The sequence below is a fragment of the Mauremys reevesii genome, linkage group 2, assembly GCF_016161935.1.
Source record: "Mauremys reevesii isolate NIE-2019 linkage group 2, ASM1616193v1, whole genome shotgun sequence".
Lineage (NCBI taxonomy): Eukaryota > Metazoa > Chordata > Testudines > Geoemydidae > Mauremys > Mauremys reevesii.
This window is the reverse complement of record NC_052624.1, coordinates 162220903-162238158: the sequence shown is the minus strand read 5'-3', so window position 1 is coordinate 162238158 and position 17256 is coordinate 162220903. Positions and strand designations below refer to the sequence as shown.

General features: G+C 39.2%; 1 long non-coding RNA gene across 3 annotated transcripts in view; it reads right to left on the bottom strand.

Moving 5' to 3' along the window:
* Positions 1–17256, bottom strand: part of LOC120398390 — a 118103-nt gene that overhangs the window by 58664 nt on the left and 42183 nt on the right. For all 3 annotated transcript variants that reach the window (XR_005594344.1, XR_005594343.1, XR_005594345.1), the window contains exon 2: positions 9760–9836. This is a non-coding gene — a long non-coding RNA (uncharacterized LOC120398390). The remainder of the gene's footprint in view (positions 1–9759; positions 9837–17256) is intronic.

Sequence of the window (17256 nt, the reverse complement as noted above, 5' to 3'; positions counted from 1 at the left end):
CCACAATGTGTTAGGTGTAGTGAGTTTGTCAGGTCTGATAAGAGTTGCTGACAAAGTAGCGAACCACCAGCATTACACTGTTTAGTCCAGCATCTTATCTCCAGTGGAGGTGAGCACCAGAAGAAAAAGGTTCTCACTAGGGAAGATGCCTTCTAAGCTTCATCCATTAGTGATCGGCACAAATTCTGAAGGACAAGGGTTGATATCCCCTAATTTCTTCTTCTCCAGTCCTGTGTAATATAACAGGATGATCTCACTGTCCACATGAATGTCACATTCATTTTTGAATCCTACTAAGTTCTTGACCGGGGTATCATTGTGACAGAATGTACCCATATATCCAATCCTACATACTACTGTAATAATCTTTGTACAAAGTATGTCATAATTTGCTGGTCAATATTGTCCTGATAAAATATATGTGGCAACATTATATGTGAAGTTATGATTGCACTGTAAAGTGTTAACAACACATGTGAAGCACCTCAAGACACACCCTCTCTCCCTCTACCTGCTTCTAATTCTCTGCACCTGAAGCAACAGAGGAAGCCTTCATTGGATTCTGGAAAAGAGGTCCTGACTTAGAGAGTTTGGTCAGTAAGAATACTGAAAGCATATGGTGAGAAACTTTGCTTGAATCTGATATAGTTTGTTAAGTTAGGCACCAGTAGTGTTTTAACTTTATTTTATTGTAACTATTTCTGACTTTTATGCCTCATTACTTAGAATCACTTAAAATCTATTTCTTTGTAGTTAACAAACTTAGTTAATTGTTTTATCTAACCCATTGTGTTTAAATTAAAGTGTTTGGGAAATTCCATTTGGGGTTGCAAGTTCTGGGCATTTTATTTCTATTAAAGAAGGAACTGACTTCATATAAGCTTGTATTGTCCAGGAGAGGGTTGGCAGTAAAGGACATACCTTTCTAGTGGAAAATATAAGATTTGGAATGTGCTGAGTTAACCCTGTAGTATAGCCAAGACTACTAAGAGCCAAGGTGTGGCTGGATAGCTGCAGCACACAGAGACATAGCTGGGAGTGACTTGCATCCCGGAGGCTATTTGTGAGCAGTCTAGGCTGGAGGCTACAGGAGCAAAGCAGTGTAAAGAGCACCACTGGTTACAGGGCAGGGGTGACAGCTACTCAACTGTCTGAATTGTATCCTGGTATGTCACAATCAACTTCAAGCCATGACATTGCAGCTAGTGCAGAGAGAGATGGCCTGCCTGTTAAGCAGTATTCCAGCAGAGAATAGAGTACACCAGCACTCTTTATCTTCACTGGTTAACAGTTGACTTTGGGATGAGGTTTAAATTGTTGGTTTGTTATTTGTAAAGCCCTACCTAATTTGGGTTCTGACCAATGGAGAAAGCTGCTTTCTCCATAACTGCTGTGGTATCACATGAGAACTACCCCTTCCATATATATTGCATATGGGATGGTTCTTTCACTCTAGAATTTGCTTTTCCCTTTGGTTCAGCAGTGCCTGGCTTTAATGACCTGCAGGATACACTGCAAGGAGCACCCATGCTCCCATGATATTCATTTGAGAATGGGGGATGCATGTGAAATCAAGTGGGAGAGATGTGGAGTTTATGTCTATGACAGTGAATACCTTTTTAGGAGTGTTTTGTTATTTAAGATCTTTTCATATATTGTGATAAAAGTTTGATGCTATAGCAAAGGAACTCTTAGAAATGTTTGCCTGAATTGGGATACCAAAAGAGATTCTGACAGACTGAGGCGCCAACTTTTCATACCAACTAAGAGTTATGCAAGTGTCAAGGTTCCTTCCCCACTCTGAACTTTAGGGTACAGATGTGGGGACCTGCATGGACACTTCTAAGCTTAATTACCAGCTTAGATCTGGTATCGCTGCCACCACCCCCAAACACTACTTTTCTTCCCTGGGTAGCCTTGAGAGACTTCACCAATTTCCTGGTGGATCCAGATCCAACCCCCTTGGATCTAAAAACAAGGAAAAAATCAATCAGGTATTAAGAAAAAGGCTTTTAATTAAAGAAAAGGAAGGTAAAAGAAAACCCTCTGGGAGAGATTAGCATACCAGCTACTCCCACAGACAACAGATTCCAAACACAGAGGATGTTCCCCTGGGCAAAAACTTAGTTACACAAAAAATACCCAGCACCCAATTTTGATAATTCCCTTAATGGTACCAAAACAAGTTACAAAGAAAATAAACATAAACCTATTTATCCCTTTCTAAAACTTACTACTCTGATAAGAGGCTGGTTCCTTGATCTTTTTCACTCCGGCTGAAACTGAAACTCTGAACAAAGGAAAACTTCCCTCCTTCCTTTTGAAACATCTTGTTCCCCCATTGGTTCCTCTGGTCAGGTGTCAGCTAGGCTAGGTGAACTTCTTAACCCTTTACAGGTAAAAGAGGTATTAACCCTTAACTATCTATTTATGACAGCAAGCTACTAAAAATCTGGGCCATGAAGACTTCCATCTACCATCCCCAGACTGAATGCTTAGGCAAGAAATTTAATGGGACCTTGAAATCAATGCTCTCTAAATTCATAGAAGATGATCCATGGCATTGGTATAAACTGTTACCTGCCTTGCTATTCGCGATATGTGAGGTACCCCAAGAATCTACAGAGTTCTCCCCATTTGAACTGTTGTAGGGAAGGCAACCCAGGGGATCCTGGACCTCCTTCGTGAGACCTGGGAGGAACAAGAGTCCTGGGTTACCGGGTTCATCCCGTATATATTACAAGTGCAAGAGCGCCTTAAAAGACTTAGAGGTTTTGCCCGCGAGAACTTAATAAAAGCACAACAGACCTAGGAGCAGAGTAACAACCAGTGCGTCCATCTGTGGACCTTCGAACCAGAGGATCATGTCTGGTTGCTACTCCTGTCACCTGAGTCCAAACTGTTAGCCAAATGGCCGGGTGTGTTTGAAGTAGTCCAAAGGGTGGGACTGGTAGATTATGAGGTCCTGTTGCCCAGACAGCAGCATGAGACCCAGGTGTACCATGTCAATCTCCTAAAGGCCTGGAAAGCCTACGAGGACATGTTAATTGCCCCTTACCCAATTGAATCTCAATTAGGGTCAGACACTTAACCTCCTCCCCTCTGACACAACAATGATTGACATTGGGAGCTCAATGAGGAATGACAACAACTACTGTCTTTCTCAACCATTCTATCGCCCCACCCTGGGTGGACAAAGATGGTGTACCATCACATAGCCACCAGCCCAGGACAGAAGGTGCGGGATCATCACCAACTGATGCCCCAGAAGATGTGAGGGATCGTAAAGGAAAACTTGATGTGATGCTAGCCTTCGGGGTCATGGAGAAATCCCATAGCAAGTGGAGGAGTCCTGTCGCCTTTGTTCCCAAGCCAGATGGGTCCACGATGTTCTGCATTGATTTTCGGAAAGTAAGTGCAATCTCCAGGTTTAATGTCATACCCTATGCCATGGGTAGATGAATTACTGGAATGGTTGGGGAATGCCAAGTTCTCAATCTCACAAAAGGATATTGGCAAATCCCCCTGACTCTGGCATCCTGGGAGAAGGCAGCCTTCGCCACCCCAGTTGGCCTCTTCCAATTTACAAACATGCCATTCGGGCTACGTGGGTCCACTGTGACCTTTCAGAGGCTTATGGACCAGTTAGTGAGGTCACACAAGCAATACGTGGCTGCCTATATCAACGATATAGTGATACAGTACCAACTGGGAGGACCATCTTAGAAACCTCACCACTGTGCTGCAAGCCCTTGTAGAAGCCGGGTTGATGGCTAAGCCCTCCAAGTGTCACCTAGGGAAAAAAGAGGTAACATATCTTGGGTACATAGTGTGGCGAGGGCAGCTGCGTCCACTCTTGGATAAGGTCCAAACCCTGAAAGATGGTTCAACCCTCACAACAAGAGGCAGGTGAGACAGTTTCTAGGCCTGGCCAGCTACTACAGATGCTTTGTTCCAGAGTTTGCCACATTAGCAGCACCCCTAACAGACCTGATGAAAAATTCCCAACCCAAGAGGGTACAGTGGTCCTGGGACTGCAAGTACACTTTCCAGGTCTTGAAGGCACGGTTAAGTCAGAGGCCAGTCATTTTTCACCTGGATTTTGCTAAAAGGTTTATACTCCAGACCAACGCTTCAGAGGTAGGCCTGGGAGCTGTCCTATCGCAAGAGCATGGTGGAGAGGAACACCCGGTGCTTTACCCGAATAGGAAGTTATTCCCTCGCAAGACCAAGTACTCAATCATTGAGAAAGAGGCACTGGCTGTGAAATGAGCCATTGAAGCACTATGATACTACCTGCTTGGGAACTACTTCTTGCTTATCACAGATCACAAACCCCTCCGATGGCTTCATTTTATGAAAGACACTAATGCCAGGATTATGAGATGGTACATTGCCCTCCAGTCCTATGATTTTGAGGTACTTCACCACCCAGGCCGAGCCCATGCAAATGCGGACTTCTCTTCCCGGGTAGGAGTGGAAGTGGGTGAGGTGGGCACCTCCATCTGGTCTGGACTTGAGGGGGAGGTTGTGTGACGAGGTGAACCAGCCTTGCACTGGACCGCCAGAGGCAGACCAATCATTGTGGGCCAAGGAGGCCATGCCCCTTCTTCCTTGCTGCACATGCTCCAAGTGGAGAATTCAGATAAAAGGAGGCAGCCCAGGCCAGTCTGGGGGCAGGGATGAAAAAGGAAGGGAGTATGCTACTAGCTCCTGCAGAGGTACCTGTAGCGCCCCTGCGGGTAAAGCCTGGGGACTGGGACTACCTGCCAGATGATCCACTGTCTGTGGAGACTGCCATGGAATCCGGGCTTCTGCCCGTTCAGGATGCTGCCTAAATTACGCCCCAGCCTTGAGAGATGTGAGACCTATAGACTGACTGATCGCTTGCTTTGCCCTGCCCATGGGGCTAATTCCCCAGCTGCCCCAGCAAGGAGGCCTCCAGGCTATAGACTAATTGTTTACTTTGCCTCTCCCAGGGACTGCAGCCTGCTTTCTGCTTCACTCTAACCCAGAAGCTAATTCCACAGACTGTTTGATAGTTTTGCCGCTCAGAATCAGCAGTATACCCATTTAGGTGACCCCGTCCAGGGGCCAGGCCACAGTTGGCAAAAATCACCCGCTTAACGAGAAAGCCCATGACTGAGTGTTGGAGAGAACCACCCCCATACTGGACTGATGGAGGTGCCCCAGCTTGACCAGTAAGGTCCCGCCCATCACAGGCCAAAAAGATTAATTTTGCAACAAACTCAAACTTGACAGATTTGCTTCAGCTATTCTAAAAATTGTTTCTTTTCTGGCCTATATAAGCATGAGAATTTTCTAGGTAAGGAGAGTGTGTGGGGAAGGAGGAGGGAGTGCCTGCAGAGGAGAAAGGCTGGACAATTTGGGTGGTGAGAAATTAAGAGGGCTTTTAATGGAATGCTGGTTGTGGCCTTTAATGTGGAACAGCTGCAGCGGTAATAATAAAATAAATTAAATTTACAGTGCATTGCATAAATGTTTACAATGAACAAACTGAATATACTGGATAAATGTTATCCAAATTTCCCGTTTCATAAATTCTCATTGCACCTAATGTTTATGAGAATGAAAGGTTACATTATTGAGCTAGTCAGGGAGAATGTCATGGTCAAAGCAATCTGCAAGCACAGCAGTGCTTTGACTGTAACCTGAAAGCAATTTTCAATGAAAGTGTTGCAGTATATCACATAAAAATTGATTTAAGTGTAAAGGCATGCTTTTAGGTTGCCTTAAGTAAGCGAAAGAATATGCAGAGTTGGTGATGTATATAAAACCTACAAGATGTTATGTCCACTTATTGTTAGAAGGTAACTCATACTGCTGCTTTTAGAATGAAGTCACCTTGATCTCTCTAAAATAATAAAGAGAAAAGGTTTGGTGAAATCATATCATGGATTTGTTTAATGTTATGTAAGATTAATAAACATTTTATTTACGATATGTAGCAAACATTAGGGAATCTAACTTGTTTACTAAGGGCATAGATCTTGAACCATACTTTTTATGGTGAAATCAATTTAAACTTCCGTTCCCTATTTGGTTGTCAATCACCATCAATCAGTAACATCTTTTTAAAGCAAAGCACAGGAAAATTCACTGGTTCCCATACTTTGCAACTCTTCAAAGGAATCATATGGGAAATGTGAATATGTTCAATGAATCATACAATGTTGCATACAATTAAATATACATTTTAGCTGCATTGAATATTTATTGTATACAGTATGCCATTTTTGTTTTCAACTGGGTTGGAAATGCTTTTCATATAGCCATATAAAAAGAGTCAGTATTTAGAAGATTAGATATATGCTGTGATTACAAAAGCAGACCCTGTGTTTTTCAGTTTTCCTCGGAAGTCAGAAGATCTTAGTCAGTTTACAGGTTTCAGAGTAGCAGCCGTGTTAGTCTGTAGCTCACGAAAGCTCATGCTAAAATAAATTTGTTAGTCTTTAAGGTGCCACAAGTACTCCTGTTCTTTTAGTCAGTTTACAGTTATACTTGTGTAAATTTGGAGTAACTGTACTGAAATCAGTGAAGTTACCCAAAGTTTCTGCCTGTTTAACAAAGCAAGATTTAACAACTGGATATACCACATAGTTTTTCTAAACTGTAGCACAGCATTATGATGTCATTAAAGTCAGATCAATCAAGCCTTACCTATGCAAACCATTGAAGTGATTGGGATTTTTCAATGAGCAAAGGTTGCAGGCTCACACATAAACTGGATAGGCATTTTTCTTTTAATATTGTGATTGTAGTTGTATGGACCTACACAACCAGACCCATTTCACCCATTGCAGCATGGAAGGGTGGAATGTTGCCAGTGGTCTAGATGTTCACCCCAGACAGAGGACAAGCATCCTTCACAATCCAACACCAGGTTTTTAGATTGGATTACACCACATTATTACAGCACCTTCACCATAATCATGTGAGAGGACACCCTCTCCAGTGAAGAGGAAGGAAAAGAGAAGGAACTGACCCTTGGTCTTACCCTAAAGAAATGGGGGTAGGAAGGAGTCCGAAACGTGGAAAAACAGTTTAGCATCAACAGAATTGCCCCAATTTCAGTTATAATGGAAGTAAATGGGACTTAGGCTCCTAAAGGTAATTTTTTCAAAATAACCTAATTGATTTAGGAGCCTAAATCCCACAGACTTTCAATGAGATTTAAGCTCCTAAATACATAAATCACTATAGAAAATGGGACTAAGGGGCTTTTGAAAATTTTACCCCTAGTGAAACTGATATGCTTAGCATACAACAAAAATCTCTAATATAAAACAAAACTTTAGACATCTCTCAAAATTATATTAGTGATGAACTAGAGGTCAATGTTAGCACTCGCTAGCACAATCCTCCTCACCACTCAGTCCCCTGAATCACTTCAGCTGGCTCTCAAAAATAATAGTAAAAATTCATATTTTAAAAGTGAATTTGTTTCTATAATGCTGGCAAAATACAAACATCTAAAACTTAACAGGGTGTCCTTAATGTCAGTGTTTCTAATGCATAGATACATGCATGAGATTCCTGGTTTCCAGTAGAATCAAGACAATCTCACCAATGTTTTCATTTTGAACTTTATACATTCTGCTGGGTGCCACATCCTTCATCCCTCCACTGGCATAAGCCCAACTAGTGGCTCAGCAGTGAGATACAGGTGTGACATGTTTTCTAATACTGTACTATATTTAAAATTCAGGGATGCATATCAATTTTTCCCATTTGAAGTTTATCTTTTAAGTCATGCTCTGACTCTGCAATAATAAAAATACGTGTTGCAAAAACCTATTTCCTGGGGAAATCATTTAGAATTGGTTACATGTTTTCTGTAGTGTTTAAATATCTATTTTGCAACATGAACAAAACCAATGAAAGTAAAACCAGCTCCATATTTACAGCCTCATGATGAGCATAGCTCTTTATTGAATCTTGTGGAGATTCTCTTTGGCCTTTGTTTGTTTGCTTTCTCTTTCTACTAGTTTTCCTCTGTCTGACCTCTCAGTGTCCATCCCAGGTGAAATGACCCATTTCACTACCTTGGCAACCATATATACTACCTCCTCTATTTCCTCCATCCAGCAGATGCATTGTAGAAAATATGTCCTCGGTCTTCCAAATACATCACTTCTGCCATACATCCCTTTTTCCTGACTCAAAGTAAAAGTTCCTTGCACAAAGTCAAAATGAAGACTATATCCCAGGAACAGAAGGCTATTTTTTCTCAGATTGTCTAAATAATACATACTATTCTCTACTACAATAATAAGTGTATTTCCATAAAAGTCTGATTGTGTTATTCATTGCAAATGAAATTAACCAAGAAGTTACCTCTTTTTAGTTGGGATTTTTTCCCCTGATTTCTGCTAATATATCTACTGTTCATAAGCATTTGCCCAAAAGTGTGAATGAGTGCTTTCCATTATATAGATTATTCATAAACTGGTCACTTAGACTGTTCAGTATTAATTATGGACAAAGTCCCCCCTTGTACAGAGAGTCCACACAAGCACTATGTAGTGTAGCCAGCTCATGATTTTACTGAGTTTTGCAAAAATCTTGTTTTTTTCTTAAAGTCCTAGCTCCTGGCATGATGCGGTTACATCAGGAACTCCACTTTCATAAACAAATGTAAGCTCCCAGGTTTCATGGTTGTAGAGATAAGATTGAAAGTGTTACTGCTAAAGGCTCAAAATTCAACAGGCAAATACAAATAATTCATTTTTAAATTCAAATTCTTTTTAAAAGTCTAATGATCTCTGGACCTGGATCATGATTTTTGAATGCTTGTGATTGGCAATACATAATCATGCACCACATAAATTCCATTATAGACCTATTTTAAGTGGAACTTATGTGGTGCACATTCTTTGTGAGATACCTCTATATGGGATGAATTTCTCCCAGTAAAAGTCATATGGTATTCCTTCTGCTCGCTGTGTGGAGGGTTAAAACATTTTAGACCAATTATAAATAGCAAATAAAAAATACACCCATTCTCTCACAAGTAACACTGATAACATTCCAGCCCAAATTAAACAAATAAAATCTTGCTCTTCTGAATGCTCACAAACAGAAAATAAAAAAGGGGCCTGAAATATGCCATTACAAGTGACCTATGCAAGACTTACTACACATTGTGGAACATCATTAATAGTTTCTTTGTGTGTAATTTTTTTTGGTTAATTATATGGGCATTCTGAAGTAAGGGATTTGATTATCTAGCGAAGATTCCAACAGTAAGAAGACCTGATATGACATCTATACAGATCAGAATTAATGTAACCAATGGCCTCATAAGTCTTTTTTTCTGCTTCAATTTTCAGATCACATAATACATCTTGATTATTGGGTGGCTAAGTATAAATGAACAGGAAAGGTGATAAATTTCATTGACTATAACCATTTGTGTACAAAATCTGCAGCTAAATTGGAACAGGTCAAATACAAAGCCTACCCCCACAGCCAAGTTAAAAGCACAGGATTCATCATGTAAATCAAAGCTTAGCTTTAGGTTGTATTGGAAAAGTTCAAGCTTGTGCTATTCAAGTGGGTTCAATTTCATTTGTTTTTGCTTGTTGTCTGTATGAGACTCATTGAAGCTGCTTCCATGAGTGCCATCTCATTATTTTATCTTTCACTGTAAAGAATTTTAAGGTACTTTGTATGAAGGATGCCTTATAAAAGTAAATTGATCTGAATTTTGCATAGAAGAGTGGAAAAACTTTTTACCTTTCAACTGCCTCAGATTTTTTCATTAAAAAGTTATCACAGTGGCTCTTCAATGTACTGATGCTCCTCTGTACAGGCTGTGAAGAAGAAATAGAAAACAATGTCAGATTTTAGATAAATTGTTCTCCTTTCGTTTAGAAGTTTTCTTTGTTTTCTTTCACAGCAACCTTTTTATTGTTAGAATTGGAGTCAGTGCACTCCACCCTTTTCCAAAGCATGTTTTATGCACAAAGTATATAATTATATTTAATATTGACCAATTTCTAAGGCAGTTAGTAAATAATACCAATAACACATTTTAAGATTAATGAAGTTTCAAGCAATCTTGTTATTGTACAGAGCTATAACTTCTTATAAAAGGCTTATACATAAAAATTTCATCACTCAAAAATTTCCTTGTGCTTCTGTTTTGCTTTTTATTTTCATTTTATAGCTAAATTCCCTAGGGAGTAGTGACTGGCTGAAGCTAATGGCCCTCAGCTGTGCCTTGTGCTTTCAACTCCTCTCAGCCCGTCACTAATCCCCAGGAAATGACCTGCACTTTGATCATTATTGCTTTAAATAGTCACTAAGGATGTTAATGAAATCTAAGTAGTATCTAGGTTACCCCCAGAGAACATAACTTCTGTAATATATGGAGAATGATGTTTGATGATCTACAATATTTCGTATTTATGAGTAAAAAAAGAAAGTTAAGGGGGCTGACTGCACCACTCCTAACTGAACAGGCAATGTCATCAAGTGCCTATAACAAAATATTTATTGCAATGAGACCTGCTGGTATAAGAGTTACAGCGGAAAGAGGGCAATGCTTTTAATTAATGGGATTTGTATACCAAAAGCTGCACACAAATCGGAATAGGGCACATAGATACACACAGAATCAAAGTTAATACAAAGTCTGAATTTGACAAATTCCTACCAGCAGTAAAAGCAAGTGTCTCTCTCCACAGACATTTAATATTGTCACTATAAAGATGGCACTGTGGAAGGCTTGTTATGCAAAGTGACAGCTATTTTCACTCCCTACTTCAGGACATCTGCCCCTATATTTTCAAAACAACACACAGAGATTTAGTTTTGTGACTCCAGTCAAAAGGATTACAGTCAAAAGGAGCTTCTGCCAAGCTACTCTCCCACCCACCCTCCCCCCCGCACCCGCCTGTCCTAGCACTTTGAATCTGTGTCCTGCAAACTATGGGGTGCATTTTGAAAATGCTACACACGAGTATGAAGAGCAGAACAGTCTGTTGATAAAATAATAGTTTGTCTTTTGTGCACAAATTAAATATCTCTATCTATCCTAACATGCAGTTGAATGAGCCAATACTGCTGCATTGATTAGGCACAGTGAAGAAAACTTGTTGCATAAGAAATCATTCTTATCTTGAGGAACCTTAACCTTGCTGATGAAAAATGAATCCCACAATGTCAATAAAGGGTTTACATTATATTTTGAATACCCCAGAATTTGCCACTCCTTTACTTCATGTAATTTTACTGTATGGACTGTTGATAAAGATGTTGCCATTATTATAAGACTTCTCTCTTTCTCAGCACTGAAAAAAACAATTCTCAATTACCCTTCTGGTGCCAATGCTATTGACTGCAGCAGAGGTGGGACTGGTAACTTTGTAACAGGGCCTGCTGCCACCCAAGTGCCCCCTTGTGGCCAGAAGTCACTTTGTGGCACCCTGCCTCTTTTTCTCCTCCTTCTTCTTAAACTCCACACCCTCAGTCCAAAGGTAATTTAAATGCCCCCCTTTTGGAGTCCACTTTATTCAGTTCTCTGGGTACATACTGCTCCCTCAAGCTCCAACCCCACTTCAGAATCTCTCTCTCTCCCCATGCACCACCTTAGGTAGGGAGCTCCCACCCCTCTTGCTGCGTTTTAGATCCCATCCTAATTCAAGGTCTCACTCATCAAGCAGGAGTTTGACCCTGCAAGCCCCAGCCACCTATTCAACGTCTCTCTCCCTCCGTAAGTAGGGAGTTTTCACCCCTTCTTCCCAGAGTTGGGTTCCAGTCCATTTCCCTCTCCGAGGTTTTTTCTATCTGGAGTTGATCCTCCAGGCTCCAACATTGAAACTCCCCTTGTGTCAGGGTCTTCTCCTGCCTTCGTGGACTATTTCCAGCCCTCCTAACTAGCTCAGTTTACCTGGCAACTCAGGTCTTTCCTGAAGGATCCTCTCACTCTGTAATCTTCGCCACAGTCTCTTGAACACCCCCCCCCCAGATTCCTGATGTTGTGGTAGGATGCACCTATCCTCTATTACATGGCCTTTATTTCCTTCACATAGGGAGACAAGTTTAACTTGTAACAAGTGAAATGCAGCCCATCTTGTGTGAAGATGGTGACAGATTTTGCACACACTGGAGATGTGGAAGAAGAAAAATTCACTGTCAAAGATGATGCTCTTATTATACACAGAGAAGGCAAATGAAAGCTCCAAGTAGTAGAGGAAAGATATGAAGAAAATGGTATTCTCTTGTGACAATGCTCCTGTTGCCCCAAGAAACATGTCTGTCTTTGAAAATATTTAGCTGAAGGAAATGGATAGGCCACAAATTTATTCGGCCTAAACAAGCAGAGATGGGAAGCAGTAAGGCACCACTAAACATGTCTATAGTTATATACACCTGTGTATTTATCAATACAGAAGTCGTTTCTAAGGTTGAGAGTGTATATAAGATGACCAAGAGAAGTATATTAGAAAGATTTACCTAATAAAGTATAGACCTATAATCTCAGGCAAGGTTGTACTGGGACAGCTAGCCTCATCTGCCGCAGCCACACTGCTAGCACTTGTACCTCTCCCCAAGCTGGAAATTATAATTTGCAGCTACAGAGTAGGTACAGACTAAGTGCCTATTTGCATTCAGGCACCTAAATACATTTGAAGTTCTGGCCCTCCCCGAAGAGACCTCTCTATTGTAAACCACTTTTACCTCTTCCCAAAAAGCCACTGCCATTTGCCTATACCCAGGGTGCTGATAAAGAGCCATGAGACATCAGTAATTAGTCAGCATTTTCTTGCAGGATCTGAAATCTTGCTAACACAAGAGAGCCAATAGAAGAATTACCTTTTATAATAGCACTTTTTAAAAGTACTGTACTTTGCATTATACATAGCTATGAAATTATACCAAATGGCAACATTTTTCTGCAAATTATTGTCTATATTTTCTCCTACATATTTTTTTCCAGGGTGACTTGGTCCTCCTAATGGCCAGTCTTTCAGGCAGTATCTGCTTTCTTTGTTAAACAAGGATAATGATGACCTGGTCAAGTCAATTGATTTTGGTTGCAAAACTTCAAATTTCTGACCTTAAACAAATTGCAGTTTTACATAGGATTGTATTTCAGTCCCTCTATAGTCTGATGTAACATGATGTGATTAAAACAACCACAAATTAATCAGACAGCTGCATTTTTGTTTGTTAACCTTACATATCTATTCTATTTTACAGTTTCATATGGGGAGGGGAAGAGGGAGGGAGAAAATCTACACAGAGGTTTGGTGCGATGCTTCAGAAATATTACCTAGAGATGAACCATCTTTTTTTTTTTTAAAGTTTAACAATATGCTAAAATTATCCTCTTTCCAAATCAAAAGCTGCTATTCTGATCTTCTCTGTACATATTTTCTCAGCAAAGATAATGGGAAAAATGAATAAAATCATATTCACTGGCACTTGTGTAAACTCTGGAATCAAAAGAAACAGAATAAGTCATATTTGCTCCTGTAACACTTTTGCAGTTTGGGGAAATAAAAGCAAAAGTTGTAAGCTAAAATAATGACAGTTGGTGCCTCCAAAATGAAAACTTTGAAGAGAACCATGTATATTCAGCCTTTCAGAAGTGTTCACCATTAGATTACATAATAAACCAACATATAGTGGTAAGGTAATTACTGTAAACAGAAAGACCATATAATTACTGAGTGAACTAATGGGTTATTTTTGTCCTCTAAAATGCAGGTTAATAAATGCTAATTATGTTTGTACCTGAATTTAACAACCAAATATTCTGCAGTAAATATATAGCTAATATGGAGACAATGCTCCCCTGCATAGTACAGAGAAGAGTAAAAGGAGTCAGAAAGGTCCCTAACACAGTCAAAGGGAGAAAATCAGCAGCATAGTAGCATGTGTGGCATTTTTGGCATGTAATTAAAGATAAATGAGGATGTGCTCTTGTTCTGAGTACTGCACCTTTAAATGTAGGGGTAGCTCCCTTCTTGTATTTGATTGCAGGTAGAATGTTTTACCGGATCTCTGTGTTCACTCTCTCTAGGACACTTTGCCTTTATTTTTATCTGTTATTTTCTTTACTCTAGGGAAAAAAATGTCATCCAGACTGAAAAATATGTTTTGCTCTTTGCTCTGTAGCAAATATTATTAATTATTTGTATTACTGAAGTGCCTAGGAACCCTCATAATGGACCACAATCCCATTGCGCTAGGCACTGTACAAACAGAACAAAAAGACAATTCCAAAATTACAGCTGCTGGTAGCAGTATTAAATTCCACTCTATACTGTGTGAGCTTCACTGGAAAGGAGTCACGGTATAATCCTGGCCCCATTGAAATCAATGGCAAAAGACTCACAAAGTCTGGGTACAGCAGGCCCAATATGGGTCTTCAGACAGTTGTGGTTCCTGAAGAAATAGAAGCCTCGGTCAGAGCACTGGAGAGGCTTCCACTCTCACAGGTGTTATAGGATTGGTGGGGCTGGCGCCATCATTCCTTGTAGATCCATAAACTCCCTGTGGTTGGAAAGTCCTATCTACTCTTTGCTTGTACGAGCCTCTTGCTAGCGTGAATGATTCAGACTCCAGGAGTCAAACCCAAGGAGTTCAGCATGAGTTTCCCCTCAGATAATGTAATTATTATAATTATATAATTTTACTAATTTAAGCTGCATGTAGTTACCAAAGGAGTAAAGAATTATTACAAGTTGTGCCACAGATATATCTATATCTGAGGAATAAAGCTCTGAAAGAAAGAAAAAAGACTTGCCAATCAAAATGCTAGATTCTGGAGCCTAGTGGGGGCTACTAAGTTTCAGTTGCTAGAGTGTACATTTTTGAAACTAAAAGGCCATCTATGAATGCTACAGTGACCACCCATCCCTTATTTCAAAAGACTGTCCTTTATTTAATTGATTTGGCCCTTTGCAAGACCACCCATTCCTTATTTTATGATGTATTGAAATGTATTAAAACTGATAAGTATCATTATAAACATTAAATTGAATCTTATGATAATTGCATTGTATACTTGAGATGAGTAGAAACATGCATTTGAGAGAAAAATTCATAATATACTAGGGGAAATGGTATTTCCCTAAAACATCCCTTATAATAAAGTGTTGTCCCTTTATTCTTTGGGTTTTCCCCTTATTTCCATCCAACAAAGGTGGCCACCCTAATAAAAACAGCTGAAAAAAATTGGGGGCTTTACACAGCCTTAATACTCGCTGGCTTTTATATTTACTTATTTTGTGTCTTCCCAATGTCACATTGCAGAATCTGCACAGTAACAACGTAATATGAATATGTAAATATGCCAAATATGCTTTAAGCTTCATTCTGACATGTTGATAAACCAGGAAGTTATTGTATGCTTTGAAACTAAGCATTAAGGCTCTCCACATTTACTACCGTTAATCGAAATGGCTGCCTGCACAGGAGCTTGAAAGATGTTCAATTAAAACTCATTCTGCGTGGTATAAATTACTATTATTATGTCATGAAAGGAATGCTAGAAATACCTGCTAACTTGTTATATGTCACTGCCCTTACTCTCACCTCCCAGATAGTGATTTCAGAAAATTGCTTTTAGTTATTTAAAATTCTGTGATAAGTTGGTTTAAGAAAAACAATGAAGAGTTGAGTACATGCATAAATTCTTTTGAAAATTTAGTGCTTTCGGCTATCAAATAATACCACTGGCCATATCTATATTTTGAACATGAATTGTCATTTTCAGTGTGGGTAAGCTTATATATTTGTAGACTGATATTCATTTGCACAGGCCATTGATCTGTCTTACAATGTACCAAGGACAATTTAATACAGAGTGACTTTAGGAGCCCAAATATAAGAATATTTTATTTAGGTATTATCATGGTGATACAAAATATTGAAGCAATGCCATTTTTTGTAAATTCAACTAAGCAGGTTAACTATCCAAACATTAAATTGTATATTTCTATGACCAAAAAGGACACATGTAGACATCTGAAGGGTAGTCAAATCTACACATTAAAAACAAATATTTCGTTCTTAAAAATGCCCATTCATTTTAAGGACTGCTTATTTTCATGTTCAAACCTTATGGCATAATATTTTGAATTAAAAATTCACTTCTTTTGGTAAGTAGGTTTGGCAGAATTGATTTTTTTCATAATGTCAATAATATCAAAATTTATTTTAAAGGTTTTTTTAGATTATCAATTTAATTTTTTACAGTCTGCGGAAATGATGGGGGCGGAGTCAGGCAGTTATTTAATGACAGATATTGAGAATCAAAATGTTAACACACAAATTGTCAACATCACTTCAAATAGTGCCAGGTAAGTATCCTTAAATCAAACTCTAATAAGTTCTCAAGCAGCATTTTTCTTACTTTGCCTATCTATAAGTGTCAATTATTATAAATGGAAGTATTTTTTCATTGGAACAATGACATGCATGTTTACCAACATTTACCAATAAAAAGCTAATCCTTGCAGACCTAGTCATTAGAATTAAGCCAAATAGGGGTCTGTAATTGACTAGGATGCTATGTAGATTTCTCTGAAAAGCTTTCAGAAAGCCACTTAAGCATATGCCTAGCTTTAAGCATTTGAATAGTCCTACTGAAGTCATCATATAGTGAAAAAGAACATGTGCTTCAGTACCTTTCTGAACCAGGGTCATAAAATCTACTAGACAATTATGTGTTCCCTATAGATATTTTTAAATGAACATATATAATTTAATAGAGAATTCAGTCCCAGCTATAGACTTCTATAGGTTGGTTTAAGAGTGTAATGGGAAAAAATATATATTGTTTCCTATTAAATTAAAGGGATTTTCCATTAAACAGTCTCTTAAAATAATTTAAGGCATGGTAGAGGTTGTCTGCAAATCTTTCAGTCAGACATGGCCAATACATATGAAGCTTCCTAACCCGTAACTATGTAAATCAGGGAAGCAACTACATTGCAGGTAGTGAGCAAAGCAAAAGCTATAAACACCTTTGGCCCAAAAAGCCACAGCTGCTTGCCTATAACTGGGTTTACTGGTGCCTAGAGATTTCATCCCACCACCTAACAAGGAAAATCAGATATAGTAGCTTTGGATTGCGTGCAGCAGCAGCACTAGTCAGTATTAAAGGAGTGCCCCAGCATGGAGTAAGGCTGGGTCTACAATAGGAACTTTTACTAGTACAGTAATGTCAGGTATAGGTGTTTGTTTTTGGCAACATTTCTATACTAACAAAACCTC